Source organism: Mustela erminea, chromosome 5 (assembly GCF_009829155.1).
Source record: "Mustela erminea isolate mMusErm1 chromosome 5, mMusErm1.Pri, whole genome shotgun sequence".
In the NCBI taxonomy this organism is placed as follows: Eukaryota; Metazoa; Chordata; class Mammalia; order Carnivora; family Mustelidae; genus Mustela; species Mustela erminea.
In genome coordinates, this window is record NC_045618.1 from 61,074,041 (window position 1) to 61,097,314 (window position 23,274).

At 47.5% G+C, this 23,274-nt stretch overlaps 1 long non-coding RNA gene across 1 annotated transcript; it reads right to left on the reverse strand.

Moving 5' to 3' along the window:
• Positions 1-9,205: 9,205 nt before the first annotated feature.
• Positions 9,206-12,726, reverse strand: LOC116589985. Its single transcript, XR_004285463.1, has 3 exons — positions 12,639-12,726; positions 10,142-10,227; positions 9,206-9,406 (listed from the first exon to the last, which is right to left on the reverse strand). It is a non-coding gene; the product is annotated as an uncharacterized LOC116589985 (long non-coding RNA).
• Between the last annotated feature and the right edge of the window lie 10,548 nt (positions 12,727-23,274).

A 23,274-nucleotide genomic window follows, 5' to 3' on the forward strand; every position in this document is an offset into this window, starting at 1 on the left:
AGGATGAGCGACTTGACCAAGTCTGCATTTTAGGAAAGATAAAAGAAGCCAGAAATCAATGAGAGCAAGCCAGTCCCTGTAACAGACTAGGTGGTCAATGATGGGCCTGACCCCAGGGATTGTAGAGACAGACATTCCTCTGACCACCAAACTGCTCTCTCTGGTTGTAAACTCAGACAGATTTAAGTTAAGTGGGCCTGGGACTCTTACCCCAGAGGAGCCTGAAATCTCCTTGCACCTTTCCCCCTACCCATTCTTTCCTTAGCTCCCTCAAAGTGCACCTGAAAGAGAGCCAACCAGGCAAATAGAGGGCTGGGGTTAGTAGGGCAGGAAAACACTATCTCCGAAGTCCAGAGAAGAGGGAAAAGGGAAAGAGGGGAGAGTCAAGGTTGGCCAGCAGCCCAGTTCCCCAGGAGTTGACGGATGTCCAGAAAGGAGGTATATTATTTTACCAGGAGACTTGGCCAAGAGGGAGTGTCACCAGGTCAGGGTGACCTCACATTCATGCCACATGTGGGGAAATGAGGAAACCAAGCCCAGCCTCCCTACAGGGCACTGGGGAGCCCTCACCACATTCACCATGCACAGACCTCTTTCCCCACCTTCCTACCATCCTTCTCTTCCTAATGGCTTTCCTCCTTGGCCAATATCTCAAGCTAGCCGGTGATGACTATGGGTATTACCTAGGCTCAAGAATGGAACTGAAGGACAGAGCAGCTCTGAACCTCTCTTCTCAGGCAGCACAGGCCCTAGAGGACAGCTGTCATACTCATTTTCTTTACCCACCCCAATCCCCACCTCTCCATCCCCATGTCTCCACCCCCAAGTCCCCACCCCCACTCCAAGCTGCTATTGCTCTGTCTGCTTCATCACAGCAGAATTAGGTCCACAAGGCAAGGATGATGGTAGAGCAGAATTTTTACCTGGGATCCATGTACTTGCCAGACTCACCAGAGTCTCTTCAGTTTTAGGAGCTATGAACCCCTGAAACTGGCTGAACTGTGTACATGGGCTCACACAAACATTTTGAGGGGTGACTCCATAGCTTACTTACAACAGTTTCCCAAAGGGGCCCGTGACCCTATAAAGGGTTAAAAATCACCAGTGTAGGGGAATGGGGCATCTTGGTGGGTCTGAATAGCTGGGAGGAAGGTCACACCCTCTAGTGACATTTCTTCTAAGACCTCTCTCCCAGGCCTTCCCAGCCTCTCTCTCAGGCTGGTTCTGAAGGACACCCAGTGGCCTGGCCTCCTGCGCTATTGGCCTCTAAGGTCAAGCAGCAGGGGCCCACCCAGCCTCCTGAGCTGCAGGGACCAGAAAAGACTGTCTGGGATAAAGGGGTCAGGGAGGTCAGGAACCTCACTCCCCACCTCTCATCACTGTCAAAGCAGACCCTTCCCTCTGTACCGTTCCTCCCCTTCTAGTACAGGCTATCAGGACCTGCTTGGCTGGAGATCTGGGCTCTGAACCGGGTGACCAACTGACTAACAGCGGCACTCTAGTTGAGGCAGCAGAAATCTATTTTGGAGAATTTTCTCTCTCTCTCTTCCCACCCCTTTCGGCCATTTGTTTTCTCCTCTGCTGACTGATGCTGGCTGTAGGAGGAGGGTCCCTGGAGAAAGGCAAAGTTGCTCGGAAAGGGGCCAGCCAACAATCTGGGAGGGATGCAAAGAGTTAAGGGGAGGCTGCTTTCAACAGAAGAGAAAACCCAGCGCCCTATAGAAAGCAGGCAGCGGCCCTCTCCATTGTTCTACCTGGCTATAGGATTTCTCTCTAAGACAAGGAATGGGCTCTAAAACTCTGGTAACTGGATCACTGGGAAGGGAGGTTTTTAAAAAACCAGCTGACAGCTGAATAATAGGAATTACCAGGCAGACTGCCCTGGGGTTGCTGAGGTTTGTAACTCAACCCCCAAGGAGGGGTTCGATTGGAAACTGATTTATGGGTATGGTGGGGGTCTTGGTGGGGCTAGTGCTTGACCCCCCCCTTGCCTCTTAACTCCCTCCAGGAGGGATCATACCCATAAGAAAGACCAGGGACCCAGAAGATTTGAGTGTCCTTCTCTTGCTGGAATTGCTCTAACAGAATGAATTTATCTCTCAGAGCATCATTCCATCTGTCTGCAAAGGAACAGTTGCTTTCTTCTGAGTTGCAGTGTGTGTGTGTGTGTGTGTGTGAGAGAGAGAGAGAGAGAGAGAGAGAGAGAGAGAGAAAGAGAGAAAGACAGAGAGAGAGAGAGAGGAGAATATACTTGAATAGACAGACTGGTTTCTGCTAATTGGGTAAGCAAGTGGAGAGACTTGATTTCCCAGTCAATGAGCTCACTTCTTGCTCATCTCTGGTTCAGTGGGATGCAAAGAGAAAAAGCAGGTGCTAAAGAGAAAACATTTAGAGCTCCAGACGTGGGTGGAAAGGAAGAGGCAGAGCGAGGCTGCCATGCGAAAGCTCAGTGGAACCTAAAAGACAAGGTGAAGTCCAGGATCCCATGATTTATGACATTTAGCACACATTCAGTTTCAGTTTGCAGTGAATGAATAAATATACACTTCCAGATTTTAAAAATATGAATAGTGTCATGTTGGGGAGTGGGGGAAAAAAACCCTGCAGTGGAGGATTTCCATAAATGTCCTCTCTCCATTGTGTTTGTCACTAGGGATGGCTGACCTTCCCTGAGTCTCACCTCACCAGCTGAGCCTCCTCCTAGAAGACAAAGGTGATGCTGCCAGGTCTTTGGTACCCTCAGACCACCCTCCTCCTGGCTGAACCCGACAGAACATCTGTGGAGACACATTTATAGGAAAGCTACAAGCATGGCCCTCAGGGCAGTGTCCTCAGCTCCCCTCCCCACCCCCAAACTGCTCCCCAGCCCACCGAAAAGATGTAGGCTTTATCTTGCCAAGGAATGAAGAAGTCCAATCAAAATACTCTCCTTTTACTCTACCTCACCCAGGACACCCCCATTTTCCTGGGCAAAGGTACACCAGGACATTAGTACATTCTACTCCTTGGGCTTGTCACGGAAACCTCAGAAATGTTCGGCTGAGGCTAGAATGTTCTGCTGATTGCTATCAAGGAAACCTGCCACCTGGAAGAGCTGGGAAGCAGTCTTCTCTGGGTCTAGAGCCTCCTGGGTTTTGAATCTGGTGCTCAAAAGGATCAGGACCAAGAAGATGAGTTGGATCATCTCTTTCCCAGCCAAGCCCTTAGTCCTACTATCCTGGAGTGGGAGAGAAGTCACTATCAGGCAATGACAGAAGGGTTCCATCTCCCAGGTGTGAGTTCATCACACATCTACTGAGCATACACCATGTTCTAGGCTCCACATCAGAGGCTGGAAATACAGATATCCCTGGGGGAATCCTTGAGCCTATCTGTACCCTCCCTCCCAAACACAAACCCTCATATACACATCTCAAAGGGAAACTGGGGACAGGAGGAAGGTCTGTCAGGGAGTGCTGCAACTGAAAAAGCTAAAGGTAGACAGATTTCCCAGGGAGCCTCAGCCTCCCCCGAAGCAGTCCTGCCTTCTTTCACACAGAGTTATCCTGGAAATGTCCGAGGCCCCACTTCTTCCCTGTTTCCAAGGCTCACCTGTCCTCAGGTGGAGTAGAAAGATGCAAGGAGATTTGAGCTCTGTTCCCAGCTCTGCCATCAACAGGTGCCCTCCACCACTCTTGTGTCCTCATTCAGAGGGACATGCCTTCCGTAAACAGGCTGGCTTGGTGGGGCTTAGGACTTTGGGGTCAACATGAGCCTCTTATCCTAATTCTGCCAGAGGTCCCTGAGTTATAACCCAAACAACTCCCACTGGGTAAGCACCTATGGAATGCTAGAGACTAGACAAAAGGCAGCTCATTTAATCCTGAACGAACCCAAGAGGGAGCTGTTGCCATCCGTGCCATTTTACGCTCAAGGAAACTAAGGTCCCTTCTCCACAAAGACAGGCAGGAAACAGCACAATGATCCGAGGCCAACCTGTGATACCTTGAAAGCCAGGGCTCCAGTCCCCTATATCTATTGCCTTAAAGGCACATCCAGTCCTTCCCCCAAAGATGGAATTCACTCCCCTTCCCCATCAATAGCACCCTGACCCCTGTGTCCCCAGAACAGGAAGGCCAAGCTTGAGGCAGTCTAGCAAGGTAAATTCCAGCCTCTCTCAGTTGCTACCACTCCCACCACCACCTGCGGCAGAAGCGGCAGAAGCGATTGCATCACCCTGCAGGAAGTGGTCCAGTAGCCGGCATGGGCCCTGGGGCACATTTTCAGTTCCTACTTCTATCCTTGCCTACACTCAGCACACGGCCTTATCTTTTGCCCCTACACCGGCCCTGTGGGTTAAGGCTAAGGTGCGTGCCTGGATGGGGAACTATGGTCTGTTGCTTGGATAGGATTTGTACCGGACCAACGGGAGCCCCTTGTCTCATTTCCAAATGCTGCCCAATGGGGGAGGGGAGCCTTGCCAGCCAAAGCGATCAACCAGCGATCCCAGGGCTCAGACAAAAAGTCCTCTTGGATGCAGGAGACAAGTCCCCCCGCAGCCACCATTACCCTGCACCTGCCTTTCAAAGACAAGTACCTGCGTGTCTGGGCCAAGGTGCCAAAGAGCCTGCCAGCACAGCCAGGATGTCTGTTGTGGTGTCTCGAGCCTATTAGATTGGCAGACACATTGCACTTGGCTTGGTTTCCCTTCCTACATTCACCATGAGATCTTCTGGAACGGAGGATAGATCCTCAGCCCTGAACTTCTGCTCCCGCTCGTCCTGGACTTCCTGTCCCTCTCTGCCAACTTCCTTCTCTCTCTCTCCCCCTTGCAGCACTATTCCTTTATTTCCTTAATCTCTCTTCCTACCCTGGTTTCCTCCTGCACTGGGCACTTCTGTCTGGCCTCTCTCTTCTGAAGCAGCCACCGTCAGCTCAGAAAAGGGACTCATAAAACATTCAACGTTTTAGCAGAATTCAGTCTGTGTAGAGAAGCTGCTTCCTTTAATGTTATCATCCCCATTTGAAAATGGTTTGAGTCTGAGTGACATTTGAAATGGCTCTATGAGTGGGGTTATCACTGTCTCTTCATCCAGAAAGCGCCGTGCGCGCGCGCGCGCGAGAGAGAGAGAGAGAGAGAGAGAGAGAGCGAGCGTGCGCGCACACGCGAGCGGACTGTGCCAAATGGATCTCTCCAGCTCTCAGATGCTCTTTGCACCACCGACCTGACTTATTCCTTGGCAGGGGTTAGGGCACCTGAAACAATGCTTTAGATAAATGCCAAGCTGTTTTGGGACCAGCTTGGCCTGAAATGACCAATACTGGTTTACTTTGTTTAAAAAAAAAAAAAAAGAAAGAAAAGTCAAACTGCAACGTGGAAGGGCGTAATGATAGGGCCAGTCAGGCTCTCTCTCCCAAGGCTTGGTGTGTGCGTGTGTGTGTGGGGGGGGGGTAGTTCACTAAACCTGTTCTAGATGTAATTCATCTCTAAGAAATGAAGGAGGACCTCTACTCTGAGCTCTCCCCGCAGATCAGACCTGGTTATGGAGACTATTCCAGGTTTCATAGACTCCTAAGCATTATCTAGGGCTATGTAAACACTTCATGGAGAAATTAAATGTCACGATCAATCCTGGACTTCACAGCTTGAGAAAAATATCAAAAATTCCCAGATGCTTCAGAGTAGAATCAGTTTTCAATCCTAACCCCTCTTACGAAACTGACCTCTGTATAAGTCCCTGGCATAAATTCTTATTAACTTCAGGGAGAAACTATTTCCCCAGCTTATATCCACTCTGCGACAGGGTCATAGACTACGAACTTCACTGCCCCTTGGACTAAGTAAACTCTCAGAAGGGAGGAAAAAAAAAAAGAATCTCAATGTGGCTTTGGGTTTAGAATGTAGTTCCCTGAAAAGCAGTCTACCACTTTCCTTGTCTGCAGGAAGGAAGTTTTTGCTTAAATGTTTATTGCTCAAATATTCCTTGAAGGCAGAGACCTTCTGTATTCCATTTCTTTGGTACTGAAACAAAAGAGTGTGTGTCATTATCTTTGAAATGTGATTTCTTTTTTTTTTTTTAAGATTTTATTTATTTGACAGAGATCACAAGTAGGCAGAGAGGCAGGCAGAGAGAGAGAGAGGGAAAGCAGGCTCCCTGCTGAGCAGAAAGCCCGATGTGGGACTCGATCCCAGGACCCTGAGATCATGACCTGAGCCTAAGGCAGTGGTTTAACCCACTGAGCCACCCAGGTGCCCCGAAATGTGATTTCTAAGAAATAATTTAGTCTTATATTTGGGGCACATCATTTTATTTGATCTTTTTTGGTTCCTTGGCAATGGGGATCTCTTGCTATTTCTACATGTCTCCAATAAGTTTAACCAAAATCATGATTACTTCTTCTCTGAAAAGAAACTATTTACTTTACACTATTAATTGAGCACATACTATGTGCCCCGAGCTACAATAGGAGTATTAAGAAGCCAAGAGGTATAATCTGCTGTCTACCTTTCCCACTGCGCCTATTTAAAGTATGCAAACTTGGGGTGCCTGGGTGGCTCAGTGGGTTAAAGCCTCTGCCTTTGGGTTAAGCATCTGCCTTCGGCTCAGATCATGATTCCAGGGTCCTGGGATCAAGCCCCACATTGGGCTCCCTGCTCAGCAGAGAGTCTGCTTCTCTCTCTGCCTACCTCTCTAGTTAGTTGTGCTCTCTCTCTATCTCTCTGTCAAATAAATAAATAAAATCTTAAAAAAAAAAAAAAAAAGCATGGGGGGGGCGCCTGGGTGGCTCAGTGGGTTAAGCCGCTGCCTTTGGCTCAGGTCATGATCTCAGGGTCCTGGGATCGAGTCCCGCATCGGGCTCTCTGCTTAGCACGGGGCCTGCTTCCCTTCCTCTCTCTCTGCCTGCCTCTCTGCCTACTTGTGATCTCTCTCTGTCAAATAAATAAATAAAATCTTTTAAAAAAAAAAAGCATGGGAAACATGTTTAAACAAAAACTTAAACACAAATGTTCGGGGGCTCGATCCCAGGACCCTGGGACCATGACCTGAGTTGAAGGCAGAGGCTTTAACCCACTGAGCCACCCAGGTGCCCCAAAATAAGTCATTTTAAAATAATAAATTAAATTAAATAAATATTTATTGTGCATCAACTATGTGCCAAGTATTTTGGTTTGGGGAAATAAAAACTGCAGAGGTCAAGGGGTCTTGTTTAGCGCCCTCCCCCTCCATTCTAGCCAGCATCATCAAGTCATCAAGACACCTCCCTCCACCCCTGCAAACACCTCTCCATTCGCACCCAGGGGCCATTGAAAAAGGAGCCAGGATTCCTTGGGGATTTAATTAGATGGCCAGACATAATGCTGTGAATCAGTTAAGAAGCCAGAATAACAGGATCAGAACAGGGCTTCGGAGACAGACAAATGGGGATTCAAATCCCAGCATTGACACCTACCAGTAATTTGGGAATAATAAATTAATTTCTTTGAACTTAGTTACAGTAACTGTCAGGTGGAAATAATTATAGTACCCTCTTCACATGGTTGATGGGGAGTAGAAATTGCAAAACACTATACAAGTCACCCTAGTAGAGTGCTTTGGAACATAACAGATGCTCAATAAGCTATAGCTATTACTATGTGTTCAGCACTGTGTGGCAGCCACGGGATAAGGAAAGAAAGTCCAAAAAAAGAATGAAAAAACAGGGGCACCGAGTGGCTCAGTCGGTTGAGCATCAGCCTTTGACTCAGGTCATACATGATCCCAGGGTCCTGGGATGGAGCCCCTAGCAAGGCTCCCTGCTTCTCCCTCTGCCCCTCCCCCCAACTCTCTTTCTCTGTCTCTCTCTCAAATAAATAAATAAAATCTTACAAAATATATTTAAAAAAAAGAATGACTCCTGCTCAGCGGAAAACCTGCTTCCCCCCTACTTGCCGCTGCTCCCCCTGCTCATGCTCTCTCTCTCTCTCTCTCTCTCTCAGACAAATAAATAAATAAAAACTTTAAAACCAATTAAAAAAAAAAAGAATGGAAAAAAAAAAGTTGGCCGAATTTTCAGAATGTTCATGTTCTAGTTGGTGAATCAAACCTAACACATATAAAATATCTGTAGCATTATAAAAAGTAGCATGTAATTTGTCTAAAAATCATATAGAGAATATGATTACTATAGGAATAAATAAAACTATAACATATAAATGTTTGACACCAAAGTGCCTGACATATAGTGAGCACTTGATAAATGCTAGTAGTTATTATTAACGGTTGCCTTTGCCTCAGGAGTCTCTCTAAACAGTGGTTTTCAAAGTGTGGTTCCTGATCCAACAGTTTAGCAAAGTATGAAGTCAAATGGAAGCCACGGTGACCTAGTGCCTATATGCCACCCTGTATAAGTGGTTGTACAAAATGAGACCTTTGGAAGAAGTAGATTTTCACCCCTAACCCTGCCTGCAATTAGGGAAAAGAGCCAGCAGGCTCCTCAGTTGGGCTTGCTGGTAAAGCAGGAGCTTCCTCTGCTATAGGCTGTTTCAAGGAAGTAGTTAGTAGTGAAAGAAGGGTGAGGTTTGGAATCCTTCCGCACAGAAATCCTGCTGTGCCCCCTTGTCAATTACTTAACTTGTTAGAGTCCCAGTTTCTTCATCTGTTTATAAAAAACAGGGATTAAACAAGAGGACAAACATGCAAGTCCTTAGCATGTTGCCAACCACATAGATGCTCAGGAAATGTTTGTTTCCCTTCCCTTTCCCAGAAAAGGGAAGGAATGGCAGGGGTATGATCGGTCAGCTGTCCGAGTCTCCTCTGTGACCCCCCAGAACCAGTGTCCCTCTGACTCAGTGTCTGTATCTTTCAGAGCTTTTACTAATTAAGAACAGAGTAAGATTTACATGTTAAGTAAATCTTCTCTGATAATTCCCCAGCGGGGGGCTGCAGCAAACTGGTGGTTTAACTCACTTTCAATTACAATCTACAGTCCCAGTCGATAACTTAGAATTTTAAGTAACAGAACATAAGTTTTGTCGTTGTTTTTTTTTTTTTTTTGAGATTTTATTTATTTATTTGACAGACAGTGAGAGAGGGAACACAAGCGGGGGGGGGGGGGGGGGGGGGGGGCGGGCCAAGCAGGCTCCCTGCTGAGCAGGGAGCCCAATGCAGGGCTCCATCCCAGGACCCTGGGATCATGACCTGAGCTGAAGGCAGAAACTTAATGACTGAGCCACCCAGGTGCCCCCGAACATAAAATTTATTTTAATTCTAGAATTATTAATGTAAAAAATAATATGACAGTCTTGTGATACTGTTGCTTCACAGGGGAGACAGTGCCTCCCAGGCTGGACCCATTCCCATGTGAGGTTGGGGCTTTCTTCTGTGCTTTCATTTTTGGGTTTGGGTTCACATTTCTCCATTCTCTCACAGAGTCTAGAGCTGAATTTCTAAAACAAAGAAGAAAAGGAAGTAGAAGGAAAATGAGCTGTTTTCTTTAAAAAAAGGAAACGGTCCCATCTTTTAAATCCCCCTAGCCCACACGGATGCCCACATGAACCCCACATTCCCAGCCTGGGAATCTGAACAAAAATAACACCAGGACTCTTGGGATCGCCACATATGTTGCACTTATTTGCATACACTTAGATGCAAACATACACAACGAATTAACTGGGGTGCCCAGTGGTGATTGCAATCAACCCCAATATTAAAAACTGGCCTGTGGGAAACAGGTGACATGACCACAGGCAGACCATGCTGCTGGCTGTGCTCCAGGGAGGACCAGAATCCCAGTGCAAGAGAGACCTAGTGTCCTCCCTTGATCTCTCTGCTCTCCCAACTTTCTCCCCTTTTCTCCCCTTCCAGATCCAGATCCAACTGCCCTTCCTTCTCCCTTAAGATCCAGGGGAAACCATGGCTCAATGATTCCCTCTTAAGAGCATGGAGTTAAGGTGGGCCTGAGCCCCATAGGATTCCCAGGCTGCAGAGAGCACACCAGTGTGGGAAGAGGGGGCACCCCATAGGCAATGCCCACCCCCCAAGAGAATCTGCATGACAGTTACACTGGTGGCATGCAAGAGCATGTCAGCAGCATGGGACCTTGCAAGGAAATCTCCACGGAGGTAGGCAGAGGCCCAGATTTGGGAATGTGGGGGAATCTGGCCCTGATCTAGAACACCAACCTTTACAGCACACCGTTGAAGTTTCACAATGTCTCCCAGAGCCGCAGAGCCCTTTCTTCTCTGGCCATTGCTGACCAGTGTGACTCCTGGAAAGAGCCAGACAGATAGTTCTAAAGTCTGGATTTCTACTGGCTCCCTGCATCCAATAGGCTGTCACTCAGAACCCGGCCCCAGAAGCCTGGAGGAAGTGGGAGGGGACAGCATGTAAGGCAGGATCCACAGCTGGGCCTGTGCTTCCCCTGGGTTACGGGGAAATCTTGACTGCCCTGAACTCTGGCCCCAAATTTCACTTTCAAGGAACTCAGTGCCTTTAAACTTTGAGTTACTTGGTCTTCCCAGGGCAGAGCCCTGGGGGCAAGGTCTCCAGATCCTGTGTGATCCTCAGGCCAGCATCACCCACATGGCGTTGCTACAGGTGCCTTCTCTCCTCACAGGATTGCCCACACTGGGCCCAAGATGGCAGCTGCCAATCTGGAATGCTATGGAAAGGTCCTTTTTCCTCTGGGTTCCTACAGCGTGCCCTGAGGCCTGCAGGTCCACACCTGGAAACCTATTGGCGTAACCAGAAGGCCCTGTTAGGATCAGCTGTTGATTCAAGAAAGGGGCTGTGGCCTTCACTACAGGAGGAGCTCCAGCTTCTCTGGGGTAACATTCAACCACAACCTCTTCCCAAGGACCAAGGGGCTTTTCCTCCTATAACCAAAGCCATGGGCCCAAAGCTCTCTCCTTACTGCCCTTCATCCCCTCTCCTGCAAGGGGCTTCACACAGCACATGTTTGGTTGGCCATCGTGGGAAATACTGCTTCAGTGGAGTGCAGCTCCTAAGTGATTAAGTACAATTGGCAAATAGAGCATAAAACCGAAGGACAGTTACAGCCACAGGGAAGAGAACTCTAGGCGCATGTCCATAATCTCTTATCTGAAATCCAAAGGCCAAAATCTAAGCAATAAAAACAAAAACAAAACCCAAGAACAAAAAAAACAAAACAAAACCAAAAATTGCCACATGTGTAACGTATTTGGCATCAAAGCCTATGAAAATGATGTGACGCTATCTGTGATTTCTATCTCATTTGGGTGATTATTACTACGTTTTCCTGCCAGATCAGTACTTGCTTATGGAGTGCTGGCCCAGATCCTGCTGAAGGCGGTAGCAAAATAACATGGAATGTGACCCATAGTATATGTCTCTGACAGTTCAGATAAGGGATTGGGAACACACAGAGTAGGCTATTACTGGCGAAGAATAAATTATACCAAGGTATGAACAGCATTGCTCAGGAGACTATTTAGACTGTGTGGAGTAAGTTGGCTACGAGTCAGACCTGCTGAATTCAGATCCTAGTTCCAACATTGACCAGCTGCGTGACCTTGTAAACATTGCCCAATCTCTCTATACCTCCTATTATGAACTGAATTGTTTCCACCCTCAAATTCCTACATCGACGCCTGAACTCCCAGCACCTCAGAATATGACTGTAAGTGGAAAGAGGTAATTAAATTAAAATGAGGTCATTCGGGTGGCCCTCTAATCCCATCTGACCCGTGTCCCTGTATAAAGAGGGGATTAAGACATACGGAAGACACTGGGAATGCACGTGTATGAAGAAAAAGCCATCTGCATCCAAGTGGAGAGGCCTCAGAGGAACCAAAGTGACAGCCAGCGAATTGCTTGACTGACACCTCGGTCTTGGACTTCCAACCTCTAAAAGCGTGAGAAAAGAGTTTCTGTTGTCTCAGGCACTCGGCCTGTGGCATTTTGTAAGACAGCCCTAGCGGACTGACTAATACACCTCCTTTTTGTGGATGATAGTAATAGAACCCAACTGTAAGGGTTGTTATGAGGATTGAATGAGTAAGAATGTAAGAATTATGTCCAATGCCTGGCAAAGTAAGCACTCAGTAGATATCATCTATTATTACGTTGAAACAAAGACGTGTCACATTTACTCATTCACTTATACCAAAAAAAAAAAAAAAATGTATAAGCCCAGCCCATTTCTTGTCCCTGAACTGTAGACCAAAGGCCTACTCAGCATCTCTGTTTAGATGATGAAAGGGTACTTCCCACAGACTGGCCCCTCCTCAATCTTCCCCATTGCAACCGGCTACTCCATCCTTCTGGTCTCTCAGGCCAAAACTTTGATGTCATCCTCACCTCCTCTTTTTCTCATATTTCACATCCAATCTGTCAGTAAACCTCATTGGCCGTGCCTTCAAAATGTATCCAGATTTTGGAACTTCTCACTATATCACTGCTACCCCCCAAACCACCATTATCCCTTGCCTGGGTTGTTGCAACAACCGGCCTCCCAATTCCCTCTCTTGCCCCTTGTAGTCTATTCTCGTCCCAGCAGCCAGAGCAATCCTGTGAACACCCACACCAGATGGTGTCATTGCCCTGCTCAAAACCATGCAACTGTTTCCCATCTCACTCAAATTAAAAGCCAAAGCCTGCAGTGGCCTACAAGAGTGAGTGTAAGTGACTCCTGATTACCTCGAGAATCCATCTCCTCCTTCTCTCCTCATTCCCTCTGCTTCAGCCCAGTCAGCCTCCTTGCTGTTCTTCTAAACTGTATTTCAAGAAATACTAAAGGAAGTTCTTCAGGCTGAAGAGAAGTGATATCAGTTGGAAACTTAGATCTACCAGAAGGAATGAAGAGCACTAGAAATGGTAAATACCATGGGTAAATAGAAAAGATCATTTTCTTAATTTATTTAAGAAGAAAATAATAACCATGTATTATGGGATTTTTTTTTCAAATGCACAGAAGTAAAGTAGATGAGAGGAATAGCCAAAAGATGGGAAAGGGTGAATGGAAGGTATAGTAAGTTTCTCACATTATTTGTGAAGTGATATAATGTAGACCCAAAGTAGCCTGTACGAAGTTAAAGATGCACATCTTAATCCATAGAGAAATCATTAAAGATAAAACAGATATCCAGCTACAAAGTAAAAAAAAGCAACAAAATGAGATAGTACCAAGTAATCAGTCCAGAAGCAAGCATAAAAGGAGGAACAAAGAAACAATGAACATATGGGACGAGTAAAAATTAATAGCAAAATGGGAGACATGAAACTAACCATATGAATAACTGCATTAAATAAAGATGGACTAAGCATGCCACAGAAAAGGCAGAACTTGTCTAACTAGTCTAAAATGTAAGATGTAACCAAGTTTGTTTACAAGAGATGTACTTTAAACAGTGGACAAAGTAAAGGCCATGACAGTAAAAGGATGGAAAAAAAGATGCTACACAAACACTAATCATGAATAACCTGATTGTATTAATATCAAAGTAAACTTTAGGACAAGGAGTATTGCCAAAGGTAAATAGGAATATTTCATAAAGATGAAAGGATCGGGCCATTCCAAGTATACATGGAATACACATCAAGATAATCTATATGCTGGACCTCTAATATCTAGACATGCTCAGGACCTTTGTACTTGCTATTTCCTAGCACTGGAATAATTTTCCTTTCAGCTATCTACATGGCTTATTTCCTCACAACCTTTATGTCTTTACTCAAATGTTACTTTCTTAGGGGATCTTACTTTATTTTCTACCTTCTCTCCAGAGCAACTCCTATTTTCCTTTATTGTGGCCTCAATGCCATTGTCCATCCTTGCATGCCAGATCTGGGATGTGCTTACTCTTCCCTGGCTTGAGCCTGAGGCCCAAGACCTCTGGAAGGCCTTTGCCCAAACAGTGCATCTTGTCAAGAGCAGTAACAAAACCAAGTGCTAGTTGGTGCCTTATCATGGTCCTTTCTATTTACTAAAAAGCCACAACTAGTATGGAATGTGTAATGAAGGGTTCAGGTGTCACCAAGAACTTGACCATGTAGCCAGCAGAGCTGGTGAGTAAAAGAGGAGAAGATGGATGATGGACAGAGAGTAGGAAGGAGAGGAGTAGGAGCTACCCTCTCTATAAATTATTATCATAAAGATTCTTCCTGAACTGAGCTCCCCTGCTTCTGGGGGCTGTTGGTCATCCGTGTCACCTGTATCTCTCTCCTCCTCTGCTGGTCACCTACTAGAGGCAGAAGACAAGGTCACTGGAGCCAAACAGGTTCCCGAGGCCACATACCAGCCCCTGTCCTCCCTGGGTAATGGCCACTGAATATGAGCTGAGAGAAATGTGTGGAATCCACAGAGTCCCCACCCTGAAGACTTTATGGTAAAACAGTAAAACCGGCCCACAGTAAAACAGTATGGGGGGCAGTAAAACAGGCCCACAAAATATGTCACTTCAAAAGTTCATTGCTTCTAGCCACTATAGCTGTACATGCCCACTTCTTGGCTCAAGCCAACAGTTAAAGAGTACTGGGCTGGGTTTCTAGGATGGTGCTGCTCGAACCCTACGGAGTCTCCTGGACTTCTTATTACAGTGCAAACCACACTCTGATTAGCAAAGCTGCAGAGGATTCAAAGATGAAGAAGTCAAGGCTCCTGCCCTCGCTTTACTTAAAATCCAGACAACACAGCATGGTTGGGGGGTGGGGGGCAGAAGTGCCATGATAGAAGCATAGCAGAGAGGACAGCAGAGCGATGATTTCATGGGTTTCCACCAAAAAGTGCAAGGTTAGGGTAGATAGCAAATCTCAAGCCACTAGACAGATTTAACGTCTAAGAGCTTTTGGCAAGAGAGAGCTGGGGGTACACAAAAACTTGGAATAGTATGACTGAAACCAACTTCTGTATGACCAGGGCGAATACACTGATGGGCTCCTCACTTCTGTCCACTCTGATGGAAATTGCTGGAGGAGAAGAGACCACCATTGTGACGTGGCCAGTGTGAATGTCTTCCCATAGGTAAAGAAGGCTCAGGATTAGCTGTGGGGAGCTTCTAGGAAATGAGCCAGAAGTACATCAGAAGGGAGACGCAAGCAGAGAGGACAGGCAGGGAGAGTATAGCCCATTGTGGGCTGGTCCTGAATTCTTGTCATTTCTTTTTTTTTTTTTTTTTTAAAGATTTTTTATTTATTTATTTTACAGACAGAGATCACAAGTAGGCAGAGAGAGAGGAAGGGAAGCAGGCTCCCTGCTGAGCAGAGAGCCCGACACGGGACTCGATCGCAGGACCCTGAGATCATGACCTGAGCCGAAGGCAGCAGCTTAACCCACTGAGCCACCCAGGCGCCCCTTTTTCTTTTCTTTGTTTTCTTTTTTTTTTTTTTAAAGATTTGAATTCTTGTCATTTCTAAACATGGAGCCCTGCCTGCTTCTTTCAGATTGGCCCTGCTTGGAGGGGTGCGTATTTGGGTAAAGCCTGAAGTTTAATACCCACAGTGGCCACATAGGGCTAAGCCTGCCTCAGACTCTTCACTCAGGCTTATCTAGGCAAGGCAGGAACCTTCACAGAATCGTGGGATTTTAGAGCCGGAAGTTCTTCCCTCAGGCCCAACACCTTCCCTTTAACACCAAACTCACAAGCAGACCAGGTACTTTTTAGAATAGCCCATGGTTCTACCTTTTCCCTGGAGCTGAGATTCTTACCCCCACCCCACCCCCATCAGGATAGCCCCACAGTTCCCATAGAATCCTCCCTGGGCCCCTCAGCAAAGCATGAGGAATGCAGAGAAATGGGGCTTGTCCTCTGCCTGGGGTGGAGGGTCAGGAGGGAGGAAGGCCAGTTTGTCAGCTTTGGAGCCATCATCAGGGACCAGCTGGCAAGACTGCATGCTTGCTGATTCAGCCCCAAGAGGCAGAACAAGCAGGAGGACCCACCACTTGGCTGCTGAGGACAGTGGCAGTTAACCTTGCCTGTTAACACAGCAGTCTGGAGGGCCAGTGGGAGGAGGATTCCAACTGGTACTATGCTCAAAGTTAGGAAGGCTTTTGTGCAGATTTGACCAGTACAGTCCCAGCACATAATATATGACTGCCATGCAAGCAAAATTTTTAAAATTACCCTCTTTCACTACCCATCACTACTACTCTTTTAGATACCAATTTCTGTGGTTACCTGGTATATATAGTCCCTAGTCTGACAGCAAAGGCTGAAGGGTAGGGTTCCTGAGCCCCTGCCCTGGCCCTATGGGGCCTTCCTTCTCTGCCCCTGCTTCCCGCTGATTGATCTGGACACACCTCTAGAACCCAGCACAGGAAAGAGTAGGGGTCTGGGCTCTGGACTCTGTGGGGAACCTGGGAGGCTCAGCCTGGCCTCCAGATACCTCCAGAAGTGTAGCGAGAGGGCCAGGAAGCCCTCTGGGGCTGACCCAAGTTAAAAGACAATGCCAAGCCCCAGCCAGGCCTGTCCTAAAGCAGACTTGAAGGTGCTTGCTGGGTAAGAGCCGGCCTTGGGACAGGGCACACACTTCTTAAATAGTTGCCGTGTAGTATTGAACTTTCCCCTCTTAGGTGGGCCAGGGAGACAGCAGGGACTGTAGAGTGGAGAATCCAGGAAGCAGGACATACGCCAAGGCAAGGTAACTCATTAATAATCATTAAAACTACAACGACACTGTTCATCAACTACTAATATCATCGCGGGCTGTCTCCTTACACGTGGGGACTGGCTCCAGCACAATCCAGCTACAGTCCTCTGAGGATGTTACATTCCAAGGAATGACATGCCAGACTTGCCTTCCCCTGGGAGCCAAAGGACTCCAAAAAAAGGTCCAAAGGACCTTTGCCTTTGAAGGAGCCCTCCTTCCATGGCGGCTAATGGGGACCCTGATTCAACTCTCTCCTCCCTTCCTCTACTATCACATGCTATTCCCCACGGTAGAATGCAAACTCCATGCAAGCCCCAAGAGTTCCTGGAGCCTAGGTGTCCAGAGGGTTCCTGGGCCAAGGGGCGGGACCTCTCTAGAGCCGGGGCGGTGGAGCCCGAGTGAGGATTAGCTAAGGGGTTGAAGCCTGGAGCTGGTGCCTCCACTCCACTGAAGGGCCCTTCATCTAGTTCCTGGCAAATGATTAACAGGAAGGCCCAGCAGCCAAGCACCCTAGGCCTGTGCGTCTGAGAACTTTGTGGAGCGGAGCCACCATGCCCAACCCCCAGGCCGTCCCTTAAGAGAACAATAGCCTCCATCTTGTTCAAGCCATGCTTATTTTGAATATCTGTCACCCACAACCAAACCCAATCTCCACCGATAGAAGTATGTGAATACTTCTTGTTGCCGCTCCACTTACTTCCAAAAGTAATTTGAGACAACTTATGGTCAATGACAAATAAATGATGGAAGCATGCAGGCAAGGATAAAGAAATCAGAGGCATATCATAAAAACGGGGTAACAGTTTTTCCAGAAAATATGCACTGAAGGAAATTATTATACCTGCATACATTATTTTGCATCTAACTTCTGCGCTGCGGAGTCAAATAAGGACCACCTGCTCACTTAATGTACCTCTCATCATCAGTGTGGGTGGTTGGGAGAAGAAGGATCCACCAGGGTTGCCACTGGTAGATTACAAAGCAAACTCTTTGTTTCCAACAGCATTATCCCACAAGGACCAAGTAAATCACAAACCTGCCTTGGAGGGGCAGCAGGCTGGCTCAGTCGTTAGAGTATGCAACTCCCGATTTCTGGGTTGTGAGTTTGAGCCCCGTGCTGGGAGTAGAGATCACCTAAAAATAAAATCAGGGGGCATCTGGGGGGCCCAGTCGCTTAAGCGTCTGACTTTTGCTTTCAGTTCAGGTCGTGATCGCAGGGTCGTGGGATTGAGCCACAGAGGGCTCTGCGCTCAGTAGGGAGTCTGCTTGTCTCTCTCCTTCTCCCTCTGCCCCTCCCCCTGCTCACACACACTCTCTTTCTCAGATAAATAAATAAATCTTTAAAACATAAAAGAAAACGGAAAAACTGGTAAAAACCCCCAAACAAACCTACATGGGATTACATGCTCTATATGGCCCACTTGTCCCATCTTCTTCTCTCTCTACTGTTTTCCCAGCGGTGTCTTAGAGGGACTGTATCCTACAGTGCTCTTGAACTCTGCCTGCCAGTTGGTTTGGCTATTGGGAGGCCCTAGTTAGGGGGCCATGAGGTGAGAAGAGAGAGATGCTAGAGTATTTATTCTTCAATACCATCATGGAGGTCAGTGGCTACATCCCTTTATCTTCAGCCCCATTTCCTGTCAGGCTCTCTCATTGCTGTAATTCTCGATGGGCTCCAGCAACAAATCCAATCCCCATCCCATCAGAAGCAGGGATAACAGCTTTCCCACTATTGCTGGTCCTTGAGTACTTCACCATCCTATATCGGTCCCTTTTAATCCTGTCCCTGCCATCATAAATTATCCCTCCATTAAGTCTCATTTACGGTCACTGGTTTCCTGCTAGGAACCCAACTGATTAACAGATGATATCTCTGTTAGGAATGAACTTTGCTTCAAGTAACAGAAAGCCTGACAAACAGTGGCTTAAACAAGACAGGGATTTTTGTTTGTTTGTTTTTTTCACATAATGAGAATTCTGGGGGTAGCAGTTCCAGGTTGGTGAGGTCATTTTTCCCCCTTTTTTAATGAAACCATCATTTTCCTTTATTTAACCTCCCCCAAGCAAAAATAAAACAAAACTGTGTGTTCTTTACATTTTTCTTAAGTCAAATCAAGCTTCTAACAGGGTGAAGAGTCAATGTACAAAGTATTCAGTGAAAATTATATGAAGCCACTCTAAAAATATCATTAGTGTGAATCCATTTGGAGTCACGTTCTTAAGAACAAATGGCTGGTGAAACTCAAAGATCAGCTCTTCAGTCACCTTCAGCTTCCTCACAACCATAGTAAGATTAGAATTTGGGGGAGCTGGTTGATGATCATGAGATGTGATAATATGGTGGATTTTTGGAATGGTATAGTCACCAGCTTCCCCATGATGGCTGCTTTTCCTTGGAACTGTTTTCCCTCCCAGGAAAAAACTGTTTTGTATGATGCTGTCATACAGCCAGGCTCTTCCTGCATTTCTGTTCTGCTTTCCCTTAGCATATTAACTCTTATCTTTCTGTTTTCACTTCATGGTCACAGGAGGCTGCCCAGATCCAGACATCACATCTATCTCTAACTTAGGAAGCAAGGCAAAAGGCCTAGGCCAACTGTGTCTCTCCCACCTCCATCTTCTCTAGACTTCTGTTTGGGTCACGACCAGATCAAATGGCCACTCTCAGATGCAAGGGAAGCTGTCATGACTGGGCTGAGAAAAGTGTGAGGCACTGCTTGGGGCAGGGCACATAGCCATCGCAGGAAATCATCTTGTTAGCAAAGGAAAGCAGGAGTCATTAGCATTCCGTAAGCCATGAGTCCTGATGGCTGCAGTGAAGTTAATTCGGCCTGAAATTCCCCAACCCAAGATGACTGGTAACAGGTAACTGAGACAAGCTGGCCCACAGTAGTTTCTGCAATTAAAGGTGAGGATATGGATGGAAGACAGTTAAAAACCCAGTGTCCCTAAGACGGCCTGGGGCCCTGTTTCCCCCTTCAGTGAGAGTCATGGGGAAAAGCCCTAGATACAGTCAGAAAACTGCTCTGGAAATTTGGAAATTTCTCGACGGCCCTCTCAAAGCTTCCCCCCGCCTCCGTGTGGCCAAGCTGCACTCAGTACTTCTGTGGACCCACTCAGTCCCACTGTGGGTACTGCAGTTTTCTTTCCCTCTTGGCTGTCTTCACCCACTTGGTGGGGGATGACTGGGGACAAGAATCTCATCTTATTTGTGACCCCACTGCCCAGTTAGTGCCTGGCTTATAATAGCAAACACTCAATAAAGGTTTATTGGCTGAGTCACTAAGTGAAGGACTAAAATAGAGACGAAGGGCTGGAGTAGTGTTCTCAGTCTTGCCCCAGTCTCCCTCCCAGGACGCTGTGTGACTCTGGGCAAAGAACTTCTCTGAACCTTGGTTCCTGGCCTGTCACCTGAGGAGCTGCACTGGAAGATCTCCAAGATGTCTTCTCATTCTGACATTCAGTGATTCTTTCTTTTTTTTTTTTAATGGTTTTATTTATTAATTTGAAGAGAGACACAGCAAGAGAGGGAACACAAGCAAAGGGAGTGGGAGAGGGAGAAGCAGGCTTTCTGCAGAGCAGAGAACCCGATGTGGGTCTCAATCCCAGGACTCTGGGATCATGACCTGAGCCGAAGGCAGACGCCTAACAACTGAGCCACCCAGGTGCCCCAGCATTCGGTGATTCTTAACTCCCACCACAGACGAAGGAACACCTCTGGACTTATTTCTTTGGACTGAGACATTAGCTATCTAGATCTCTCCGGTCAAAGTGCACAGACAGCAGATGGGGAAGTTACCATAATAAAAAACCCACTGGCATTACTGAGGAAAGTTCTCTGATGTTTACAATTAGCTGCTCTCTGAGAGAAGTTTCTGGGGAGGGGGCACACAGGACAGGTAGGAAAGAAAGTCTGAAACAGAGCATACAGTCCGGGTACTTTGGGACTGCTTGAGATTCTACGAGAAATAGAGAGGGGGCGAGGAGTCTGGATAACTGGGAGAGAGGGGACATAGAGACAGTGAGGAATTATGGGGACACAGAAAGCCACCAGAGAATATATCAGTTGCCCTTGGGTGTCTAGCAGAATAACTGAGCAAGAGGAGCCAGACTGTGGATTGCAGAGAGAAAGAGGGGCAGGGATGGGGCCAACACCCTGACTAGTGGCCTGATGGGAGGTGGCTCTGCACAGCAGCTTGTCAGGATGCTACCTGGAGCCATTGGCCTTCTGCTGTGACACCCAAGGGGACGGTCCTCAGGGTCCCTGCACGACTGAAGCTGAACAGAAGAGAAAAGGGCCTATCCTCTCCATGCTTTCCAAATCCCCCCTCCACTAGACCTGTGCAGAGTGTCAGACCCGAGGCAAGTAGCATTCTTCCCAGGATGCCTACTTTTGTCTTTTTGCATAACCTGTCATGTTCTCTCCCCCTCACAGATATTTTTGCCCTGAGTATAATGGCATTACTTTATTATTAGTCACCCTCCCTAAGTGATCCATTTTTTTTTTTTTTTTTTAACCCCAGGTACATTGGATTAATCACAATCCTGGGTCTATAGCCCTCTCTCCTCTTTGATCCAGGCAGGGCCCACCTTTCTGGTTATTTGTGTTTAGTTAATTATTTATTTCAAAACAATATAAGTAACGCCCATGAACACCCAGGGCTAGAAATGAAATACGGACAGACCCATATTCACCTATGAGTTCTTCCTATGTCCTATCCCTTGCCTGCCACCCCACTACCTGCCCTTGATTTTCTAAAATTTGATCTCCAAGTCTTATAAAGTATCACGACAACGACCAGAGTGGGTTCTCCGGGAGCACGCCCAGCCAGTCCTTCTGATGCATTCATGCTCACAGAGGCCTGAGTCTCAGGCAATGATGTGTTTATGGCACTGTGGCCGGGGCCACCCACTTGCAATGAAGTCACGTAACACACACATATATTTCACATTGTTTTAAAATTTTGTCTAAGCCAGGATTTCCCAACCTTGGCACTACTGACACTTTGGGCTGGATCATTCTTTGTTGTGAGGGGCTGTCCTGTCTGTTGTAGGATATTGAGTGGTGTACCTCTACCCACCAGATGCTGGGAGCTGCCCTGTCCCTGCCCCCCACCCCCCGATTGTGACAGTCAAAAATGTCTCCTGGGGGAGGAGACAAAAACCACTCCTGCTTGAAAGCCACCAGTATGAGCAAATATTTGGCAATACTCAGTTGAACAAATTCTGCAGCTCAAATGCCCTAAGACAACACCCATGCCCATTTGTGCTGTGCGCCTGGCTATGCAGTGTGGTCCTGAAGCCAGCAACCCGCACACCTGGAAGCCCGTTAGAAATGCTGAATCTCAGGCCCCACCCTGGTCCTGCTGAATTGGGATCTGCATTTCAACAAGATCCCCAGACTATTCCTGAAATTTGAGAAGCTCTGACACAGAGATGACACAAATTCTGCTTCTCTGAAGAAAGTTACCCAGATGCAGTGTCTCTCAGTGGGGAGTTTTGGGTCTGGACAATCCTATTGTTGTGTGGGGTTGTCCTTCGCTTTGCAGGACATCCCTGCCCCATCCTTATTAAATGTCCACAGCACTCCCCAAGCTCCAGACAATCAGCAATACGCTCATCTTCCAGACACCCTCTGGGGAGCAGGAGAGTGTTTTCTTACAATGAGAGCACTTTGACAGTGGCGCTGCCTTAGTCTGCAGACATCCAGGAGGCAAGGAGAGAGGCAGAAGTGAAAACAGCTCCAGGGCCTTTCCGTCACATCTTCAAGGTGGGAGGGCTATGGTGCCAAGGGCTGAGCACTGGCCCCCTGGGGCCAAGAGGAAAGCGTCAGAGCTGGGCACAGGGAGGGGAGCAGGGGAGCCAGAGCTGTGACCCGCAGCCCAACCAGTTAGACCAGCCAGGGCAGTTCCCCCTGGTCCTGGCAGCCTTGATAGATAGCCTCATCAGGATAAAGCAAATGAGTGAAAATAGCTTGGCATCTGAGAGGTGTGTCTGAGGTACTGAAGGGAATGCATCCAGGTGGGATGAGGGAGGTACCCATTCTGAGCCCTGCCCCCTTCTCACCTGGGACAATCTTCAGGATTTCCCCCAGCCCAGAAGATAGCTAACTCCATGCACGTCTGGGAAACTTGAGACCCCAGTGGGGAGAGACCTAGCTTCCAGGCTGCAGCTAGGCACTGCCCTACACTGGGAGCAGAAGTTGCTGGGCTTGCCCTCCAACCTTCCTGTTGGCCAGGCACTTGAATCAGGGGCTCCCCGGCCAGATCCTCCCATCTCTCCCCCGAACTTCTACCATTATGACTCTCTGCAGCTCCACAGACCCCAAGAATACTTACTCTCTTGCCCACCTGCATTAGAAGTGCTGTTCCTTCTGGCTAGAAAGCCCTTCCTTACCTTCCAGTAACTCCCAGTCATTTTCCAAGACCTCTCTTGGAAGCACTTTCTGACAAGGTCATGAGTTGGCTGTTCTCTTTTCCACATTTCAGTCAGTCAGTCAGTCAGTCAGTCAGCTAACCGGCGTTTGTTGAGCACCTGCCTTGGGCCAGGTCCTGAGAATTTTTGTTTTTAAGACTTTATTTATTTATTTGACAGAGAAGGAGACACAGCAAAAGAGAGGACACAAGCAGGGGTAGAGGGAGAGGGAGAAGCAGGCTCCCCACTGAGCGGAGAGCCCAGTGTGGGACTC